This window comes from Sapajus apella, unplaced genomic scaffold (genome assembly GCF_009761245.1).
Source record: "Sapajus apella isolate SASKATOON/1434 unplaced genomic scaffold, GSC_monkey_1.0 scaffold25, whole genome shotgun sequence".
NCBI classification, from domain to species: Eukaryota; Metazoa; Chordata; class Mammalia; order Primates; family Cebidae; genus Sapajus; species Sapajus apella.
This window is the reverse complement of record NW_022436965.1, coordinates 15,210,947-15,233,469: the sequence shown is the minus strand read 5'-3', so window position 1 is coordinate 15,233,469 and position 22,523 is coordinate 15,210,947. Positions and strand designations below refer to the sequence as shown.

The window sequence follows — 22,523 nt, the reverse complement described above, 5'->3', positions numbered from 1 at the left end:
TCCCACACATGGGTAGGTAACTAAAGACTTGGAGTATGAGTTCTGGAGAGGTCTTCACAGATCTTACAATGGAACTAAGTATTAATTTTTCACATGAGGGAGTGATAATTAAATGCACCTTTACTATCTGTGTGTCCTGAACCCAGAATTCTCTCCATCATTTTGAAATTATCCTCCAAGGTATCCTGAGAAAGCCTTGAGTGTCTGGAGAAAGTCATCTGGAAGTTACCATATGATATGAAAATAATATCTATAGGCCACTACTGACAAATATAAGACTCTTCAGCACCAGCGTGGTGCTACCACAGGCCTCTTTAGCTGCCTTCCATTGTCCCTAAGTTCCAGACCTGTATACCCAACTGCTTACTTCATCTGGACATTTCCTGGGCATATTCAACTTACGTATGTCTAAAGTGTTCATCACTGCCTTCTCTACAATCTGCTTCCCAAGCCCACTCCTTCTATAGCTTACAAGATTTTTATTAATGGCTCCACAATATACCTTCCCCTGTCTATCCCACTCAACACCTTATAATCACCCTCTGTTCAACTCATTCCCCCCTTACCATCTTCACTTGGTCACCAGGTACTTTTATTGCACTTCCTAAAATCCATTCCTTTCCCCATTTCCCACTGCCATTGTCTTAGCTGAAGTCTTCATTATCTCTGCTTCCCATCTCTCTAAGCCAGTCTCCATCTGGCCAATAATTCTTTCTCCAAACACGAATCTGACCAGATCCTTCCTCTGCTTAAAAACAAAAACAAAAATGGCTTCCCATAGGAGGGAGTTCGCCCTTCTCTGTCTAGCAGTGTAATTCCTATTACACGCTGTTCCTCTACCTGCCATGGACTTTGCATACACTCTTTCCTTTGTTCAAACGCTTTCCCTGGCAACTCCTAGTCATTTTCAAGACCCTGCTCATCCATCACTTCTGTGATGTGGACATAACAGATAATTCTGGGGAAGGATCTCCTGCCCTTTCCCCTGGATTAGTCAGAGCCCTGTAGCCACTGCTATTATGATGTATATTGTCCTGAACTGTAGTTAGTTTCTGTATCTGTCTCACCAGACTGAAGCTCCTCAAAAGCGGAAACCATCTCATTATCTTTGGACTCCGAGGCCCTGACATACTGGCCAGCATGCAGTAGGTTTGTTAAATATTGACTGAATGTATGGAATGGATGCACCTCCCTCTTTGGTGAAATCAGTAATTTAGCTTGTTGAGTGTTTATTATTCTCTTGAGTTTATCTTTAGGGAAGAGGACAGAAGTCATACTCTTTATTTCACAGGCTAAATATTGACAATGTATGGAGGCCAGATAAACATTTGTTTTACAATGCATCTCTTTCCTAAAATTGTATCTGGGGTGAGGAAGGAGAGGCCGAATTTCAGACAAAAGGGAAGACTTGATCAGATTTTCTGGTACAGCTGCCTCTCCAGCCCAGCACTGGGTGAAGGGCAGGCACATCAGACTAAGTGGCTGATGCAGGTGAACTAGCTTAAAGGCTGATAAAACCCTTGCAGAAGTCTGTAGACACAACTTGCAAACCATTTGCAAAAGGGTTAGGAACAAGTTATATCAATGCTGTTTTTAAGTTCTGCCCTTTGTAACTCAAGCCTCTCCCATTATCTAACAGAACTTCAGAACGAGGGTTCTTTAAATTAGCTTCAGGTCCTTATGAGCTGCAGCTGAACGAATCAAATGCAACTGCTCTAGAAAGGAGGCGCTTCCAAGATGCCCCAGTGCTCTTTTCCTTCCCTTCCTCATGCAACACAATCCGTGGCGCAATCCCGCTAAGTAGCATGACCTGCTGGCCACCGGTGTTCTCGGTTAAATTAGGGTGAGTTTGTCTGTGCTTCAGTTTCCCTTTCGGTTACGCGGGACTGGTCTTCCCACTAGCTATCATCTATAGTTTACTTAACTCTATGATCATATGATGAATCCCCGTAAAGCTCTTCAGAATGTTAGAAACAGGCCCTATTACGTCCCCCATTCTACCTTCACGGGTGGGATGCGGGTCTGGGAGTGGGACCGTTGAGAGAGTCAAAGAAGTTAATTAGCAATCTATGTCACAGCAAGCTCCCTGGAAACTCTCAGAACAGCAAACAGGTTTCCTCTCCGCCCCGGGCTCCAGGCCATATTTTCGTTTTGGCCAGTTCCTTAGCCCCAGAGAAAATCTGGCTTCACCTAGAATGATTTAGAAACACCTAAGCCCGCGATGCTTTCTGGAGGGTCTCAGGCCTTGGCCTTCTCAGTAGCAAACAATGTCCACCTGTCCCCTTCAAAGCGCTCCCACCGGCAGCTGGGGTAAGGTAACTCCCGGCGACCTCCGCGGCGCCCATGTGGACTCAGCCCAGGCGCAGAGGGGAAGGCTCCCGTGAGTCCTCGCGAAGGAGGGAAACACACCAGAGCTAGTTGTGAAGGCGCAAGAGGCTACTTGTATCTCTAGGGCAGGTCTCGTGCTTCTAAAGAAAGAAGTAAGTGTTCGTCCCCTTCCAAAGAGAGGACCCTTAAAAATGCATTTTAAAAATACATAACAAAAAGTGCAGAAACTCACCTTTCGGTCCGCAGAAGGGCTTCCTGCAGGCGTGGTCGCCCCGGGATCTCCCGGGTGCTGCCCTGTCTGACAGCGCCCTGGGCCGTGCGGCGAGTTCTGGGTTCCTTTTTGGTTGCCCCTGTCCTCCCACCCCGAGCCAGGTCTGGCGTGGAGGGCCCCGGGGCCGGCCGAGGTCTCGGGAGCCGCCCGTCCCGCCCCGCCCCGCCGCGGCGCGTACCTGCCGCTGCCGCCGAGGACAGCGCCCTCTGTGTTCCCTGCCCTCCTGCGGGCCGACGCCGCGCATAGTTGAGGTTTCGCTCCAACTCCGTGCTGTCCCTGATGTCAGAGGCACGACTTCCTGAATCTGGCTCGCGGTCCTGCCCGCTCCTGGGGCTCGGCCCAGGCTTTCCATCCGGGACCAGCCCACCTCGGGTGCCTCTGGCCTTGGGCGCACACGCCCCAGACGCGCCCTCCCTTCCCAGTCTTCCCGCCAGTGGCTCCCGCCCCCGCCATTACGCGTCCTTGCCCCCTCAGTCCCGGAACACGCCTCCTTCAGGACACAGCCGCTGCGGAACCAGCCCCAGTGTATTTCACAGACGTGCCAGTGTTCCAGGGACTGGACACTGAACTCCGGGCAAACCCGGCTTCAGGGAAAACAGGTGCCTAATAGAGAGGCCTTCCTGGAAGGGGTGGGAGGCATTGGAGAGGGAGACCAGGCGGCAGGTTGGGTGAAGGCTCAGATGTCTTATCCGGACAAATGAGCATGACAGGCCCCTCTAGTCAACGCCGGGTGCTTCAAGGGGTGCAGGTAACATCAGGACAGATAGGCACTCTGTTTGCTACCTTTCGCCTCTTTAGAATCTTTGCCTCTGCTCCCTGGAGGCTTTAAGGAGAACTGCGCCCCAGGAGCTGTCAGAAGCAAAGATGGAGGGGAAAGCTGTGCTTTTTTCCAAAAAGTTCTCAGGGGTTCTTCCCTCTCATCCTCTGTTGCTCTCCATCTACTTGTTATTCAGATCTCTTCAGTCTAGTTCCGAGCACATGGGATGCTAGGAAATGAAAAGGCCTGCTCCACGGTTGAATAGGGGACTCCAGACACGAAGCTCTGATGATCCAGGGCTTGTTCATTGCCTCCAGGGATACTGTGGGTGGGAAAACGGGCAGGGGGATGCCAGAACCTGGCTGTGGAGCATCTCAGGTGCCTCCTCGTGTCATCCTGGGAGGTTCTTCCTGACAGGAACCTGAGATGCTGTTCCATCGGCTGTGTTTGCCAGGTGCACAGGTACCAGGTGCCAGGTGCTGAGGCAGGACTTGCCCACCATTGACTGTGCCTGAGTATTGGTGTCCTTTGGCTCCTGTAAGTGGGCATTAAAATGACAGCTGCAACCAATTGCTACAACTGAGCTTCAAGAGATTCCTTTCTGTTTATTCAGGAGAAACCATGTGGCTCTGAGTTGAAAGGCCAAAGAGAAAACCCACTATCCAGCTTGAATGCCAAAAATAATTAGAAAAAGGAGAAAATAAAGGTTTTCTTTCAAAGGAAGACTAGATTCCCAAGTTGGGAGAAGCTGAAATTAGTAAGGACACTTTAAGCCTGGAATTGTCTACCTATGTACAGTAGGTTCCTCTAAAGCTCCTGGAGCTTAAGGCCAGAATATAGAGTCTAACAAGGCCATGAGGAAGACAGGCCTGGGATGGATGATAGTAAGGCCTTGAATACCGGCCTGAAGATACGGGAATGGAAGTCTTTTGCCTGGAGGGTTACACACAGTATATTATTCAACCTTTCACAACACATTTATGAGATGTTGTATTATCCTCATTGTACAGGTGAGGAAATTGTGGTTCAGAGGAAGCTAAGGAAATTCCTCAAGGTCACATAGCTAATAAATGATTGAGCCAGATTTGAATCCAAGTGTTTCCAACCCCTCAATGCATCCTTTTACCACCATATCACCTATAGAGGAGGAATCTGCCTTCTGTGAAGGAATTCCGCTCTTGAGCAGGGATCATGTGTGAGTCTTGAATGATGCCTGTTGTGGGGATGCCATAGAAAATGCTTTTCTGGAAGTCTGGAGCAACATTACAGATTGCTCCTGGCCTGGGTGATGGGTATGTAGGGTTGCTTTTAAGAGAAAAGGAAGGAAGAAACTAAATGAGAAAAACAGGGCAATCAAGTTGAGCTCAGAGCTTCATGGACATGGTTGTCTGATAGTAGAAAGGAAACCAGGGGCCATCCATAAGATGGTGTCTCTAGCTATCTCAATTAGTAAGGAAAAAAGTCTAGTGCTGAAAACCTGCAACTCCTGTGGCAGAGAAATTGGGACTTATAGGTGGGCTGGATGGTGAATTTCCTCACACTAGACGGCCAAGGCTGCAAAGTCTGTTGCTGTATTGACACGACTAGAAGATGCAATTAGGCAGAAGAAAAGCAGTGGGCATCTGGCCAGGATGTTTTCACTCTGGGTGGATGATGCATCCCTTATGAAAAAGCAGGTTGGAGTACTCACTTACCATTTTATTCTCTTGGCAGTAAAATCCCAACTCCCATGAACTCATGAACAGCCCCAGGCAGCAACAGGGCCATTACATTTTGCTTAATCCTTATTATTTTTCTTGTTTTCACTAAAGATAGTTGAAAGTGGTCAAGAAACTATTGACTTTCTCTGTGGGCACTAAATGGAGTGGAACAAAATATTAAGTTTTTTTTTTTTTTTTTTAAAGAAGCCAAAATAAGCAGATTTGTGAACTAAGACTGGAAATTGGAACCCCTTTTTGACCACCCCTCACTAGCTTTAGCACCTGTTGGTCTCTGGTTTCACATCCGTATGTTGCAGAAAACAGGTGTTGCCTCCCTCTCAGAAAATCAATGGAGTGCTAAGTACTGAACTTAGTCTGCTTTGAAGCTAAGACTGACTACACTTGGATTTCTTTTTTGGCAATGCCCTATTTCAGACAGGTTAACTTGCAGTATTGGCTAGTACTGATCAACCTGTGCTGCCTGAAGACAGCTTCCCATCAGTTTGCAAACTCTGAGCCTGGAAGCTGTGTCTTTTATAATGTGGTTGCACCCCGGACAATGCTGCACAAAATTGGACACATTCTTCAGGTGTGGGAAATTTTAAATTGAGAACATTATCTTTCTCTTACCAATAACTGGTGTATTCTTGCCTGCAACACTGTGAGAAGGTCGAGAAGGTTAAAATGGGGTTAGGGAAAGTCCCCAAACAGCAACCTGGATGCTCTGAGGAACTGAGTGGAAGTCACAGGGCTGCTGACAAGGAGAAGGCTGTTAGGAGGAAATGATCAGACTATAAATGATGTGGATACGATAAGTACAGACTTGTTCATCAGATCCTGAAATATAGCAGTGCTTTGGAACCACAAGTGGGGCAAGTTCAGGACAAGTCAGTGGAAATACTACTTCATGCAGCAAGTAATAAATTTATGGAATGAATTATCTCCCAGAGGTGGTACAAACTGGCAACATAAATGGATTCCAGGAGGGTGAGTGGCAGAGCCATAAGGACAGATGTAGGAAGCAGAGATAAAGAGAGCTGCAGGAAGACACTCCATGTGGCGGGGGCTCAGGGTGGCCCAGTGGTGCCTTATGAAGTGTATACCTGGGGGTCTTTGTGGCCAAAAGAGTCCTGGCCTCCACAGGGCTTGGATTGGAGCTGATGAGCAGCACCAACACTACTTCCCTAATTCCTCAGCCTCTGTGGCCTTTGCCTTATGAAGGCAGCCAAACCTTGTTCTTTTTTCCTGTGCTTTACAGCCCATTTAAAATGCATTGCTTCTTTATTTTGACTTTCAACTTCTAAACAGATTTGAGTGTCTGCCTTCATACTGGTTATCATATTTGGCTCTTGCAATGGGATTTCTGTTCAGGTCTTCCTCCTAAATTATCTAATTCTGACATAAGCTACTCTAAATATGAAAGTTTTTATTTTCTTTTTTAAAAAAGAGGAGTTAACAGTATACTTTCATTGGGAGACTTTTTAAATGCTGCATCCAGGATGCCAGGCAAAGTGTTCCTTTCACAGCTGCGGCTCCAAATCTTGGCACTGGAGGAGGTTTAAAAAGCTCTTGGATGTTTCCTCTAATAATCTACCTGTCTTCCACCACACACATGCCCCTCTGCTCCATGCATTTTATGCTTTCTTGAGCACTCCTGTAAGTTCTAGAGATAGTGCACCATGCCCCACTTCTTCCAGTATGAGGGTCAGGCTGGTGGTGGCTTGTTTGTTTATACTTCTGGGGCATGAAAAGGCTCATTTTCCATGTTCCGTTTCTGGCTCACAGCCCTGCACTCTGAGTTGTGTCTTTAAAGCTATTTTTATAGCACTGTCTCTGGCAGTCATAAACCGGCCAGGGCTACTCTTCAGGACCCTTTGTTGGGATTCAGCATTGGCTTTGTTCAGATGTAAACAACAGGCCTCTGGATTCCAATTTGTGGCAGGGGTCTCAGGCGGGAGGAGAGCCCCACATTCTTAGTTTCCTTCTTTTTGTGGTTTCCCTTGTCATCTGCTTTTCTCTTGGGGATGAGTTTACATATTGATTTGTTGAGCGAGCCCATTGTGCGGGTTTCATGTAGCATTTATGTGGTCTTGGTAGAGCACTTCTTGTCACTTTGTCAGGGAGATTCCTGGGAAACACCAGCTTGCCCTGCCTAGCGCATTCATTCTGGCAGAAGTTTCTGTGAAGGCTCAAATTGTTCATTCCTCTTGCCCTGAGGGCCCACAAAGTAACTGTGGCTTTGAAATTTGCTTCCTTAACTAGTTCAGTGACTCAGAACATCAATGTTGCCACAAACAGCTCACTCATAACAGGTAAAAGGAAGGGCAGACAAAAACAATCACAAAACAATGGGATAGCCTGGATAGCCTTCATTTATCAAGTTTCAAAAGTACACTCACTCTCTGTGTTTTAATTACTATTGACTTTCTCTGTGCCAGGCACTGTGCTAAACTGCTTGTACATATTGCCTTTACATTTCTAACAACACTATGAGGTACTATTATAATACCAATCTAATAGATGTGGAAACAGATTTGGAAAATTTAAAAATCTATCAAAGATCAGTAAGTGGCAGACAGAGATTTCAATAAATAATAGTGAGAAATACATTTATTCGGCACAGACATGTTCCCAGCATCATGTAAAGTACTAGGTTTGCAAAAATGAATGAGACTCTTGCACAGTGAAACTAAAGTTTCAATCCAGAATTTTCTGAATTCAGAGCCCTATTGCTACTCACCTTAATCAACTGGGTGGGTGTGGGATGTCTGTGGGACAGAATTAAATTACCAGTTCTGGTATAACAGTGACAATAATAATACCTGGAGCTTTGTAAGTTTTCAGTTTGCAGTGATGTTTCATATAGATTATTTACTTCGCTCCAACTTTTGTCAAGGGAGTAAGGTCAATGAGCATCTGGGGCCTGAAGAGGCTGCTGCCCATGGTAGTTGGATGACTGGACTAGAACCAAGGGGTCTGGCTTCTAGCCCGAAAGTCTCTACTTGTAGGATGCAAGAATGTACCTGGAGAGACACATTCCAGGAATATCTCTGCATTGCATACTGAAAGTAACTGGAATCAAAGCCCAGACTGATGAACTCATGCAGAATACGGATATCAGCCTTGGAGGGAATTCTTTTTTTTTTTTTTTTCTTTTTGATTTTCTTTTTGGGGAATTCTTGCACTTGGGAAAGCATGGCTATAAAAGTGCTTCAAATTTCCCCACTGAAGTATCCCTAAAAGGTAGGAAATTGTTGCTTTAGGAAGACATTATTTAATATCTTGTGGCTTCACATACACTTGACACACATTTTCATACACCTTTGGGAATGTGTGCACCACAGTTTGAGAAGCATAGTAACAGATGACCTATGAAACTGCATTAGAAGTGTGCTCCAACCAACTGAACTCATAAATACAGCCATAGTATTTCATCCATCCATCCATCCATCCATCCATCCACCCACCCATCCATCCATAAATATTTATGAAGAACCTGCCATAACCTCTGCACTATGCTAGGTAGGCACTATGATACTATAGGATAGGATATAGAAGCTCCTGAGGAATTTACAATCTAATGTGGAACTGACCTTTGAAATGATTAGCAGGTAGTAGAAACTGCCCATAATGAAGTGCTAAATTTTGTATTTTGGATTTAAGGGCAGTGAGGGCTGCAGCACTCATGGAAACCTTCCTGATGGAGGTGTGTTGACCAGAATATGGGAAGTGCAGAAGATCTGAAGATAGGAAAAGACAGAACGGTTTCTAGTTGGCCGCAGCATGAACACAGTTTGATAGGACTTTTTTGGTAAGTCTTGTTAATTATTTGATGATTCTCTCTCTCTCTGTCTCTCCCCACACCCCCCCCACCCACCTCTTTCTTGCCAATGTCGAAAACTAGGGAAAGACTCAAAACAATGAAGGAGAAAAACAAAATATCCATAATTCTGTTAACCAAAATGTAACATTTTGGTATGGGCTATTTTTGTCTTTTAGAAGTAGATTAGAATTTGTAGGTAGGTAATTGGGGCCATTGCAGATTTTGAATAAGGGACTGACCAATCTCAAAGATAGTTAATGTGGTGACCTTTTGGAGGATTTATTAGAGTGGAGAGAGACTAGGAGACAGAAGTCAGAAACTCTGACCTGGTAAAAGGCTACCATATATCCTAGCTCCTGCCTTTAAAACTAACTAACTCACTAGTTGTCTTGATCAGTGATGAGTTCTCCATCACTGAAACAATTCACACAGAGGCTGGATGACAACCTGGAGGGGTGCTGTGGAGGGGACTGCCATAGCAGGAGAGAGGATTCAGTAGTCCACATGACCTCTTTCAACCCCAATATTCTAGGGCTTATATCGTTGGTCCTGGAAATTTGACATTCAAATAAATTATGAGTTCTCTTCTCTTTCTCATGGTTTAACAGCAATTGCTTTGCTTAGTACATGTTATTGGGCCCTAGAAATCAACTAACTTTGAGGGGCTTGTATTAAGCTTATATGTATTAAACATAATAACATAAACACTGCTATGTTATTATTTGGGAGCTGCCCTTACATGGGAAACACTTGAGGAGAAACTCTGACCTCTACCCAATCTCTACCTGCCTGGGTCCCAGCTCAGCCACCACCTCCTTGACTCCCCCGGATGGAGGCAGAAGTCAGTCCTTTGTATTCCCACAGGACCCTGTGCTGACCCAGCATGAAGCCTGCTCTGCAGTAGTAAAATTGCCTGTTTCTCTGTTCCCCACACTGCATTGGGAGCTCTTGTGAGCAGGGAGTGTCTGGCAGACAGTAAGTTGTCAGTCAACATTTGTTAGTGAATGAAAACCCTCCGCCACAAGGCCAGATCTGGGAGCTTTAGAAGCTTTCTCTGAGCAGAGATGAGCGTGGTGCCTGACTTTGCACTTACCTCTTTGTGAGTGCCCAAAGCATTGGGTTCTTTCCTTCCTGTGTGTCTCTGGGGTCTGCTGTTCGGTGTCCTCATGAAAGGCTGAAAGTATAATTGGAATTATGCATGAAAAAAAGTGATGAGAGGGGAAAGTACATAATTAAAGGTGACGGGCTCAGAGTATGGCAGGAGCAAGGCTAAGAGGCACTTCTGAAAGCAGATCAGGTGCACACTTCTCCTAAAGCTGCTGTGCCAGTTCTAGGAAAGAACCTGTCTGCTGCTCCTTTGCCTTGGAACTCCCTTCTCGCAATGTCCAATCCTATTCCAGACGAACAGAAAGCAGACACTGCAGCTGCTATTATTCCCCACTTCCAGCATTACAGTGCTCTTTCTCAGGTTCCTGATGTTGCCAGCTGTTGGCAAGGGCTGGGCAGGGAAAAACTGCTGCAGTCTTAACAGGAATTCTGGACACAGAGTGTAAGTCTGAAAGATGCTGGATCTGAGTTCCTGTGAGAATCACACAGGTTCCAACTAGAGCCTAAGAGAAGAGGGGAAAAAAATCTACAAGCTTATCTTCCCCCCCTGCAACAGTTTTCAGTGGTTCTAAAAACCATGTGGGCAAAATATTATTTATTTCTATATATGGCCACAAAATAGCCCAATCACGGGGCTGACTTCCTGGTTGACGCTCTCCAGTTTTTCCAGACCTGCAGACTCCAGAGACTTCTAGGCTGGACGTTGGTTTCTGTGGTCTGCATGTAATTAGTTTGGCAACGGAAAATGTGGCTTCCAGTGTGACTGCCCCTACTTTTCCTCATCCCCCAGCCCCTCCACCCTTGCCTCCCTTAGAATGCTGCAGCTAAAGAGCAGAGAATGAAGCTCTCCCAGCTGCAGCCCTGCTAAAAATAGAAAGTTTATTTATTTTTATGTTCATGAAGCCTTTTTCCTGCTGTTACTGTTGTTATGAGTGTAACTCCCAGGCAGGAAGGGGATTGACTGCACTGGTCACTGGCCAAGTGAGTTCTATCCTATGTTGAAGCATTGAATTGAGCCATTAGGGGCCAGAGGATTTGGTGATCTGTGTTCTTTTTTGAGTGTCTCCTTTCCTAGCTGACACCTGCTGTCCAGAAAGTGGGGTGTGCGTTTCTTGGTTTTTAGAGCACCTGCTTGAATGTACTTCACTTTCAGATGCAGCTTTCCCTTTACTTATGATGTATTCACAGGGAGGCATGGTCAGAGGAAAGGGCACTGAGCTAACAGGCAAGAAACCTCAGTTTTTCCTCCAGTTTTGTAACCTGGCCTTGTAATCTTGAGCAAGTCACAACTTCACTGAACGTGCGTTTCCTCATCTGTAAAATAGGGATAACAATGTATGCCTAGAACACAAGTGTGATAATGGATATAAAACAACTTTGAGAAGTTCAAGATATCAGTAGATGGATTATTGTCTACTTTTGCTAAACCCGAGTTTCTCAAGTGTGTCCAAAAGATAGATATTTCCTTTGCCCCAGAGGGCTCTTCCCTATCCCAAAAGGAGGAGTAGAAGAGGGGAGAAGAAAATAGCACATGGGGGAGTGTATTTTGTGATTTCCTATGAGATATGCAAGAAACAAACTGTGAGGTGGCCAGGTGCAGTGGCTCATGCCTGTAATACCAGCACTTTGGGAGGCTGAGCCGGGAGGATCATTTGAGGTCAGGAGTTTGAGACTAACCCAGGCAACATGGTGAAACCCCATCTCTACTGAAAATACAAAAATTGGCTGGGTGTGGTGGTGCACGCCTATAATCCCAGCTATTCAGGAGGCTGAGGCAGGAGAATTGCTTGAGACCAGAAGGCAGAGGTTATAGTGAGCTGAGATCGGGCCACTGCACTCCAGCCTGGGTGACAAGAGTGAGGCTCAGTCTCAAAAACAAAAACAAAACCAAACAGACAGCGCCCCCAAGGAAATACCTGAGAGGTGATTGAATCTTTAATAAATGATCCTGAGTTAGAGCAAGGGAAATATTCAACATTCTGTTAGCTTTCTGTGGACTTTGGAGTCACAGTTATTTTGCTATGTGTCTTATTTCCCATCTCATTGTATACTGCCATGATTAATAGTTGATTGTCCCACCTAGAAGGGACCTCCTCCACTTGCTCAGCCTTCTAGATCACTTGATTCATACCACACATGTAGTGCCTATGACATGTTTTCCAGACATCATCTTGGAGTGTCATTATTGACACTTACTCTCCCCTCGAAGATCCTAACAGCTGAGGGCAGGGCTGCGTTGGCTATGTCTTTGAGTCACCTGGAACCCACTATCACTATTGTATTTGCATGGAGAATTAGGCCATATCTAGGCTGGTCCTGGTGCCTGGTGCCCTGTATCCTACAGGGTTCTTGATTGTAAGTCACAAAATGACAGCTTTGGGCGATATAAATGGAAAAGAAATGTATTTGAATCAGGGCTTTTAACTTGCTTTTCTTGCTTAAAATGTAGGGTCTCTGTGACTCAAATGAATTCCTTTTTTGTCTCAATAGTCTTTCACTGTATTTAACATTTTTTAAAGTTATGAATGGACACAACAAACCGGGTACCTGTGACTCTGTCATCTTTGGAAATCACGTATATTTTCAAGTCATATTTCACTTGTGGTAGACATTCCCAATAATATTTATGCTCATTACTACTTTTCAGTAACAGATGTTTTTTAAACCTGCCATTAGATTTTTTAATGCATTAATATGAAAAACACACATAGTGCTATAACATATTTTTTTAAAATTTTAAACTGTATTTTAATATAATTGATTTCCTTTTGTATATTTCATTTTGTGCATTTAAAAACATTCCTCCTAAGCTTTCTAGGTTTCACCAGACTACCAAGGGCTCATGGGCATAAGAAGTTAAGCACTCCTTGACCTAAAGCTAGCTCATAGCAGGATTGGCTACATAATTTTCAGGATCCAAGCAAAATGGAAAAGTGAGGCCTCTTGTTAAAAGAACTGTAAAAATTGCAAGACGACAATAGCAGAGCATTAAACCAAGCACAGGGCCCTGCTGAACCTGGGGCCCTGTGTGATGGCATAGGTTGCATAGCTATGAAACTGGCCCTGGCTCACAAAATTTCCAGAAAGGTCCAAGGGCCAGACTCAGGAGCTACGAAGCCAGGAACAATATGCAAATTGTGCTGGAGAACTGGTCTGGTGAAAACCCAGTGCTATTCCTGATGGATGCAGATATTGTAGCTTGTCCTCATGCCACACTGACAGTATGCTGGAAACAACCCTTGACTCTGCTGCCGCTGGTGCATCAGCAAGCTGGATGTAGTTGTCCCGTTGCCAGAGTGACTCCTGCTTTGATGTGTCACTAGTTTCCAATGTAAAGTCTTGGTTAGGTGCATTTGATTGGTGGAACCTAGCTTATGGCCAGCCCTGCAGCTGCAAGGGAAGGTGGTGAAGCAAATATCCGTGATTGCTAGCCTCTGTAGAGGGAGATCAGATCTGCTTCACAGGGAGGACTCCCCAAACATTGGAAGGGGGTTCAGTTGCCAAGTGGCCAAAAAGCATGACAAACGTTCTTGACAGAACCCACAGACCCAATGGATATCTTGACTATTTTCGAAGACTGCCCATGGGCTAGCATAGAATATGTGGTCAGCATTAGGTAGACGAGACTGTCTGGGAGAACATACTTTACATGCTGAAATATTTTTAATTTTGGGGACATTTGGATTGCTTCTGGTAACAATAAGGCAGAATATTTGGAATAGAGATTATTCAAGAAAAGTCATACCCTATGGAGGTAGGACAAAGAAACTTGGCAATTTCACTAAATATTCTCTATCCATGAGACCAGACAAAGCCAAGAAGAGCAGATGGGCTCTACACGGTCACAAAGTGACAAGGCCTAATTAATTTAAGAGTTTCCTTGAAGCAAAGGACAGTGAGTCCATGTGGATGCACTTAACATTGTGCCAAGCCAAGGGGAGCAAGTGTTGTTCTGGAAATGAGCCACTGTGGAGAAAGCAACACTCACTGAGCAGGGCTGGGTCCTAGCCTTAGCTCATGGCTCATTGTTTTCCTTCTCACTTTCAGCTAGAAAGTAAATCAACAAGTATGTGGTAGGTTTTTCTGTCTCTCTATCTCAACAGAGTGATGGGTGGGCCATTCTTTAAAAAGTGGTGCAAGGACAGAGCTGCTGCCATAAACTTGGCAGGAGCCAGCAGAGTGTAAGCTGCTCCCTAGAAGTGGAATTGAGAGGCCACTACTCACTGTCCAGGGGCTAAGCCATTCAGCATTCAGCAACTCCTCGGGAGGTCAGGAACACAGGGGACCCTGCCTGATGAGACAGAGGAGCAGTTGCTGCTGCCCAGAGGGCCTACCTATGAGAGCTGTCAATGAAAAGGGTCAAACTCTGTAAAATATTTGAAGAGATTTATCCCAAGCCAAATATGATTTACTAATGGCCTGTGACACAACCCTTAGGACATCCTGAGAATATGTACCCAAAGTGGTTGGACTACAACTTGGTTTTATACATTTTATGCAGACATAAGACGTCAATCAATACATGTAAGATGTACATTTGGTTTGATCTGGAAAGACAGGACAATCGGAAGTGAGAGTGGGGAAAGTAGACTTCCAGGTCATTGGCAGATTCAGAGATTTTCTGATTGGCGATTGGTTGAAAGAGTTATTATTGGCTGGGCTTGGTGGTTCACATCTGTAATCCCAGTACTTTGGGAGGCTGACGTGGGTGGATCACCTGAGGCCAGGAGTTTGAGACCAGCTTGATCAACATGGTGAAACTCCGTCTCTACTACATACAAAAAAATTAGCTGGATGTGGTGGTGCATGCCCAGCTACTCAGGAGGCTGAGGCAGGAGAATCGCTTGAACCTGGGAGGCAGAGGTTGCAGGTAGCAGGCTTCAGAGAGAATAAATTATAAATGCATATCAGAATTAAAGAGTTTGTTCTACCAGTAATTCCGAAAGGGAGGAGGGTATAATGAGGTATGTGTAGGTTCCTCTTCCCATCAAGGCCTGAGCTAGTTTTTCAGGTTAACTTTGGAATTCCCTTGGCTGAGAGGAGGGTCCATTCAGATGATTGGGGGGTGCAGAATTTTATTGTTGATTTATAGAGCTTTCTTGAGAGGCTTTCAGGAGGGCCTGTGGGGATGGCCTGAGAAGGAGCAAAGGGAAAGGGCTCTTACCCAGCTCCAGACATGTGGAGTGCTCTATGTCCGCTGTCTCCTTGATTCCCCACAGTAGTGCTGGTGAGAGGTATTACTATCTCCATTTTACAGATTGGGGAGCCCAATTCCCAATTCTCTTTATGTTCCCAACATAAAGTATCTTGATGGGAAAAGAAGTTGGCCACCATCTTTTATTTGACGTTTAGTAAAAAGTTGGAGCTAGTTGTCCTTTTAATATACTTTTCTTTAAGGAGAAAGAATTATAATTCCCATCCCTCCCACTAACCAAATAAAAGTTCTTCAGCCAAGAAACCTTAACTTACTATTTTTTGTGTGTGATTTTAAAACTAAACAACTAATTAAACTTTGGAATAATTATAGATTTATAGAAAAGTTGCAAAGATAAGTATATAGATCCTGTCTACCTTTCATTCTTCAGCTTCTCCTATTATTACTATCTAATGTAACCAATGGTGCATTTGTCAAAACTAAGAAATTGGCATGGTATAACACTGTTAACTAAATTATGATCTAAACTATGGACATTTTGTGGATTTTACCAGTTTATCCATTTATATCCTTTTTCAATGTTTTAGGATCCAATTTAGGATACCACATTGCTTTTGGGACACTTGCATTTTAAGAGAACATTCAGATTGCCACCAGAGGGTTTGACTCAGAATGAAAAAAGAATTTTATTTATAATATTCTCGTGTTTTCCTTACCAAAGAGCTTTGAATATTAGGTGCTTTTTAAAGTTTTGTGACCCCCAGTGAGCTCCTAGCTGCTTCATTGACATGTTAATGCCAGACAAGGTTGAAGTGATTTGAACATTTTGGAATCAACATGCTGCAAAAATGCAAAATATTGTGTTCTTTGGAAATTTGGTATATCCAGATCTATTTCTTCCCCCCCAAGTTCCCAGTCTTAAACAACAGGATACTTTTCACACAGTCTTCCTCCTCACATCTTCCTGTGAAGTCATATAAGTTTGGGCTTGGACCCTTGCTTTGTGCTGAGGCCAAAAGAGACTTAAAGCAGGTGAGGTGTTGTGTGATCTCATTTGTGCAGTTGGTTTCTCTGAGTTACCCAATCCATTGTTCATAGCCCCGGCTTTGCACTGGCAATATTCCAAGTCATGGAATGTCTCAATAGATTTGTCTGGGCTTCTGGTTAGGAAGTGGGCTTCCTTGCTAACATAGTTTATTTTCTCTTGAGAGGAAATTAAAAATGGAATTATGGTTAGATACTCTTGAGTCTGTGGCAGGTTCCTCTTTATTTTCTCCTGACCTGGACTATTGGTGCTTTTGGAAATCTGCAAAATTTCCAGAGCTAGGTGTCTGGGGGTCCTGGTTATAAGGAACTAAGATCCCACAGAATAACTCTAATAAGAGTTATTTATGAAGCTTTAAGAAATAGATATAGCATTATCATATGTGCTTGACTGATAATTTAGCTCTCCATTCCCAACTATTATCTAAAAGTGTGAGCATATTATAGAACTGTACATAATAATAACAAAATGTAGATATATTATAGAATCATATATATAAATCTATTCATCTGCCTTCCAGTCCACCTAACTCTTAGGACTTACTTTTAGAATAGTGATAATTGCTAATGTTTGTTGAGCTTTTACTATTTGTTAGGTAGTCTACTATATTCTTTACATGCTTTTATTCTGTATAATTTTTTATAATTCTGTGTGGTAGGTACCATTATTGTGTTCCTGATTTGGATGAGAAAAATTAAAAACTTAATTTCATCCAAGGTCACATAGATAGGAAATAGTGAAGCTAGGACTTGAACACAGAGCCCTCTAACAACTCCAAACCCAGTAGTCTCTTAACCATCTTGTCAGACTGAACCAGGATATATGGATAGTTGGTAAATATGCATACAATTTTCCAAGCAATGGCTCCCTATACTACTTTTAAGCAAAGATTACTTAAGTTCCAGAAATCAGTAATCTACGTCATTCAAAAAAATTTTTCCTACTTGCGGAACCCTGTGGTTGGTACTCAAGGGCATAGAGAAATCAAAGAAAATTAACAAAATACTGGAGAAGAAACATCCTGGGAGACCTAATTTCTCATCCCAGCTCATTCACTAAGGGTTTGGTCACATGATGCAAACTCTTTGAGCATCAGATGATTTATCTGTAAAATGACCAGGTGGGATTAGATGAACCCAAAGGTCCCTGCCTGTTCTTTCATTCTGTGCCCCCAGCTTTGTGTCAGACATGACACAGGAAAAATGCCAGATGTCATTCCTGCCCTCAAGGATCATAAACCAAAACCTTCAAACACATGAAGCAATTAGAGAACAGTAGAGTCATAAATTGTCTGCCATTTGCTATAAGCAATCACTGGATAAGTACTCACTTGAGCAACTTATGTATTCAGCAGTTTTAGGGATAAAAGACATGTGTCATAACTTCCACCATTAATCAGTGTACAAATTAGTTGGGAAAACAAGACCTAAGAACTTGGAACAATAGCTAATACAAAACATTAGATAATTAAATGCTAAATTGTGACATGTAGTTATTGTGTGGTGATTGTTAAAATGGTAGCAACTGACATTTACTGAGTGCTTAGGCAAGTGTGCAAAATGTAAGGAGTGTAAAAAAAAACCCCTCACTAATCAAGATAAGTAATATTTTGATGCAGTATTTAAAAAAATAAAAATTAATGCAAAAATTTCATACTGAACAAAATATCAAAATTTTAAAAAAGATTGGATCATTATTATGGATTTTTTCTTTTGTCTCAGGGTCCAGTAAGGGTCAGCACAGCACTGTGTGCTGGAGACTACACTTTACTGGTTAATATTCATTGTCTTATTTAATCCTCATGATGATTTTTGTGATTAGATTCTGCTATTCGTGAATGAGGAAACTGAAGCTTAGAAAGCTCAAATCTTAAAAGCTGTAAATGGCAGTACTTGAATTCAGGTCTCTGGCTTTATATATCATGCTTTTAAACACTGTTCTATATGTTCTTACAAATGTACGGAGTTCACTGCCCTGGAAGGCCATGCCCCAGTGCTGCTGAGCTGGGGGAGGTCTCTGCCCAGGGCAACCCTGTGGTACTCCTGGAGGGCCACTCAGTGCAGCTGTGCTCCTTCGCCTCCTTGCTGGTACACTTAAAGGGCTCTCCTCCCCCATCCAGGGCCTGAAGCCACTGTTGGGGGATCCACACCCACCAGCACAACACCAGCATGCTCTTCACATTCCAGAATGTGCTTCCTACTCATTTCATTCATCCAGAAGTAGGGAATCCAAGATGAGGGTCTATTGAAATTGTACTTTCTGCCTGACCCCATGAAAAGAAGAGGCTCTGTGAATGTTTACCGATATCTCCCAGTAAAGGAAACTATGCTGAATGCAGAACCTCTCATAGAAGTGCTTATTACCTAAGGCCCCATCTGCAACGCTGAGCTCCATTTCTGGGCAGGAAATGAAACCACAGAGTACAAGTGAGATGTTGATTTTCAAGTTACCACTTTGGGGCAGCAGTCAGTATTTTGGCAGCTGTACATCTAGCACACATATGCCCAAGGTCGGGGATAAAGGCACTGACCATCTAGGCCCATGGGGCGCTTCAGTGGAACTATACTGTTTGGGCCAAAAATCCACTCATGTGGAGTTGGGTTTCTGTTGCCCAAGATAATTGATTCTTAATACAGATGGAGCCTTGAGATTAAACTAGATATAGAGGAAAAAAGGAAAGAATGGCAAACTGTCAGAAAGGGAGCTGACTTTCAAGGTTATCTGGTTTATTTCTTCATTTTACAGAAGCGGAATTAGAAACGCAGATAAATTATGTGACCTTAGGAAAGGTCACATAGCCACTTTGTGGCAGGTGTGGGACATAAAATTGAGTGGATGCTATTTTGAAGTGGTAATTTAAACTCAACCACAGGGCCTAGATTGACACCTAAAAATCATTATTTTTAAGAGCACAACGAATAGTTTCACTCTTTGACCTCGCTTATCCCCTTCTCTCAGGTTCAATGGAGAAACAGCTGAGATTATCTAGTGATGTCTTCCACAGGGGAAACCTGTGTGCAGCACACTGGCTATTCCTCCAGCGTAAGTCAAATAATCTGTAGTAGCACAAAACCCTAGGGTGTTTTGGGCCTCCCCACAAACTGTCATATGCTATCTTTATTTTTAATCTTGGAGGAAAATTTACCATTTTTGTTTGTGGAATAAACAACCTGTGTCTTAGGTTTCACTGTGTACATAGATGATATGCACTATTCATAGTTCCATCCTATTATGAACAATTCCAAAATATGTATTCCTCTAGGGCACTGGGTTGCTTTGTTGGGCCCTTGAGATGCCCACACTGGGAAGTTGTATACCTCTATCTCTCAGCCCCCTTGCTTCCCATCCCTTCCCATAGTCATTATAATTGTGGGTGACCTGTCCCATAAGAATGTAAGAACCTGTGAAAAGCAAGGCATCGATGATTGAGGGCCATTTAATGACCTATAACTAGTTATATTTCAGGTGTTAAATTTAACATTGTGAGGTGAATCTGATGAGTGATTAGGTGAATCACAGAATAAGGAGGTAAAGGGTATGGTGCATACGTCAACAAAATGGGAATAATTATTTGCTGTCGATTGCACAAGTATATTAAGATATGTTTATACTACACATGTTAGATACTATGTACACATACATAATGTATGCCTTATAAATGTCCCAATTTTTATGGAGCTATCCACACTTCCTCAATTTACCCCATAATTTCAGCCTTGTCCAAGACGTTCTCCCTGCATGGACTGTCCTTTCCTTTGTGGCAAGCTTCTTATCTTTTAAGAAGGTCCAGCTCAGTTGTTCCTATGTTTGAGAAATATCTCTTAATACTTCAGGTAAAACAGACCACTCTGTGCCACAATGTGTCCTCATATATACCTTCAGAACAGCTAGTCACTCTCTGTTGTCAATTATTTGTTTATAGGTCTATCTCTCTACTTGGGGTCGGGGATCATTATCTGTCCATCATGGTGTTCCAGAGTCTAGCATGGGACTTGGAATCTTAATAAGTATCTGTTAGGTAAACCCTGTCTTCAGGGCAATGATGTTCTAGGAAGTGTTCTAGCAGGCTTTTAGTCATGGGTGCCTAGGGTGGCGAGGTCTCCTGCTTCCAGGGTCATTTGGAAAGAGATGGTCACATGTTGCGAATACACATGTCCCTTTATATTTGGAACACTTTTGCTTCCAATGCAGCAATTTTTTTCCTTTAAGATACCAGTATTTTTGGTACTGTGCCTATAGGTGTTTATATAAACTTGTGGCTATAAAAGAAAACTGGATTAAAAAAAATGATTTTCCGTTTCCTTTACTTTTGCTTTAAAAAATAAAATACTTATTGAAGTATAATCATTATCCTGTGCAGATTCCAAATTATTTTTTTATGATGTTATCTCTTTCCATCTATGTGATTTTATGCTACAACTACGCATTTGTCAGTCAGCAAGTATTTACTGAAAGCCCTGCAGGGTGTCTAACATAAGATTTTTTTATGCATATCATACTTTCCTTAAGTCTTCTCCTGGTGCTATAACTTTGGTTTCTAATATGGTTTAAATGAGAAAAATATTTCATGTGAAGGTGTTTTGGAATTCATAACCCAGAGATTGGTGCCTTTGACAGGGAAAGGGACAGTTATAATTTATTGGCCTGCTATGTACCAGGCATTATGCTCCACAATTTACATACATTATCCTATTTAATTCTCACACCCATCCACAGGTTGATGCCCTAATATCACATTTTACAGCTAAGAAAACAGATTCAGAGCTTGCAGATTTCTATAACTAGAAAGGATCAACCCAGGGCTTGAATTCAGGCCCATGTGAAGCAAAGCTCACACTCTTTCCCATGTATTTTTTTTTTATTACATTAAACTACTCAAATTTTATTGAAGGCAAATGTTTGGAATGATTATAGCTGAAAGTAGATTGTAAATTCATCAAGGCTAGGACTGTGAATAAAACTAAAATGTGTCATTTGGTGATTTTAACATATCTTTGTGTCTCTTTTTTTCTCTGTATGTGAAAAATAGGACTCATACTGGGATTTCTCTCTAGGCAGCTAGAAATGATGTGAAGATTTCACACTTTACCTCCTTCCATCAGTCCCAAAAAATAATCTGCAGGAACTAACCCCAAATTCAAAAGCTGCGCAATGATTCCGACTGTGTATTCATTCTTTGTTGTTTGTGCTCTTGCTTACACAGGGCTCTTCCTTGTGGGCTATGTGGTTTTTATTTGTCCTACTGTCTCTCTGTATGTGTGTGTGTCTGTATAAAAGCAAAAAAAAAAAAAATCAATATTGTATAGTGTATAAGGTATTGCATGGTAATTCATTTGTTAATTCTTTTATTGATCAATTTTGAGCCTTTCGATGTGCCTAGAAAGTGTCTAAAATATGGACACTGCTCACTTTTGAGGAACTCTTAGGCAAGTATGCACACAGCTGATGGCAAGATGATACATTAATTCCACATTAGTTTTGTGAACAAAGACTAAAGTACTTCAGGAGAGTAAGAAATTAAGTATATTGGAGGAAGGATGAGAAAAGGGGAGATCAAGGAAATCAACAGACTGGAGGAATCATTTAAGCTAGATATTCAGCCATTCCACAAATATATTAACTGCCTAATATGTACTAGGCAATATTTAAAGTACTGGAAATGCAAAGATGGATAATATACAGATGGAAATAACTCCCAAGGCATTTGCAGATTTGAAGAGAGAGAAAGACACAGAAGCAACTGTTAGGTACCAAGATCAATGTACAGGTTACAGGACAGATGTAGAGGGATGGTGGATTTTTTATGGGCTGGACCCCTGGGGAGGAACAGGGAAGAATTCCTAGGGGAGGTGAGTTTAGCTGAGTGTGTTAAAAGATATGAGATGTCTTTGGAGTGTTTGTCAGGTGAAGGGAGCAGGAAAAGAGGCATGAAATGGCAAAGTACATTAAAGAAATTCAAGTGGTCAAGAGTTGGAGGGGCATGAGCAGGTGGGCCGCAGGGAAGAATGAGTTGGGTTGATGGTCAAGGATCTAAAACAGGAATGGCTTGTGTGCCAAGCCATGGAGTTTAATCCTGTAGGCCCTGGAGAGCCACACAAGGGTTTTCAAACAAGGGAATGATATAATCAAAATGGCACTTGAGTGTATTTTCATCAAAGATTCAAAGGGAAGTAAATGTTAAAAAGTGAAAGTTTGTTTAACATTACATTTCAGGTATATTATTGAAAAGTTTTTTTCTAAAGCATTTACAATTTTATGTTAAAGTTTGAAAATAGATACAAATTATAAATAGTGAATTAATTTTTAAAATTAAACTTTTTATTTTGAGATAATCATG

The 22,523-nt window shown here is 42.7% G+C and overlaps 1 protein-coding gene and 1 long non-coding RNA gene across 6 annotated transcripts in view; one reads left to right on the top strand and one right to left on the bottom strand.

Annotated features, from left to right (window-relative positions):
- The window catches only part of KIAA0040 (KIAA0040 ortholog), a 34,893-nt gene extending 31,933 nt beyond the window's left edge, over window positions 1–2,960 (bottom strand). For 3 of the 5 annotated variants that reach the window (XM_032291656.1, XM_032291657.1, XM_032291658.1), the window contains exon 1: window positions 2,561–2,749. The gene's annotated coding sequence lies outside the window, so the exon portion shown is untranslated. Of the gene's footprint in view, window positions 1–2,560; window positions 2,750–2,777 lie in introns of those variants that run through there. The other 2 variants (XM_032291659.1, XM_032291655.1) reach the window with 2 other exon arrangements.
- Window positions 2,169–22,523, top strand: part of LOC116560297 — a 232,072-nt gene continuing 211,717 nt past the window's right edge. The window contains exons 1-2 of the long non-coding RNA XR_004272891.1: window positions 2,169–2,480; window positions 8,720–8,867. This is a non-coding gene — a long non-coding RNA (uncharacterized LOC116560297). The remainder of the gene's footprint in view (window positions 2,481–8,719; window positions 8,868–22,523) is intronic.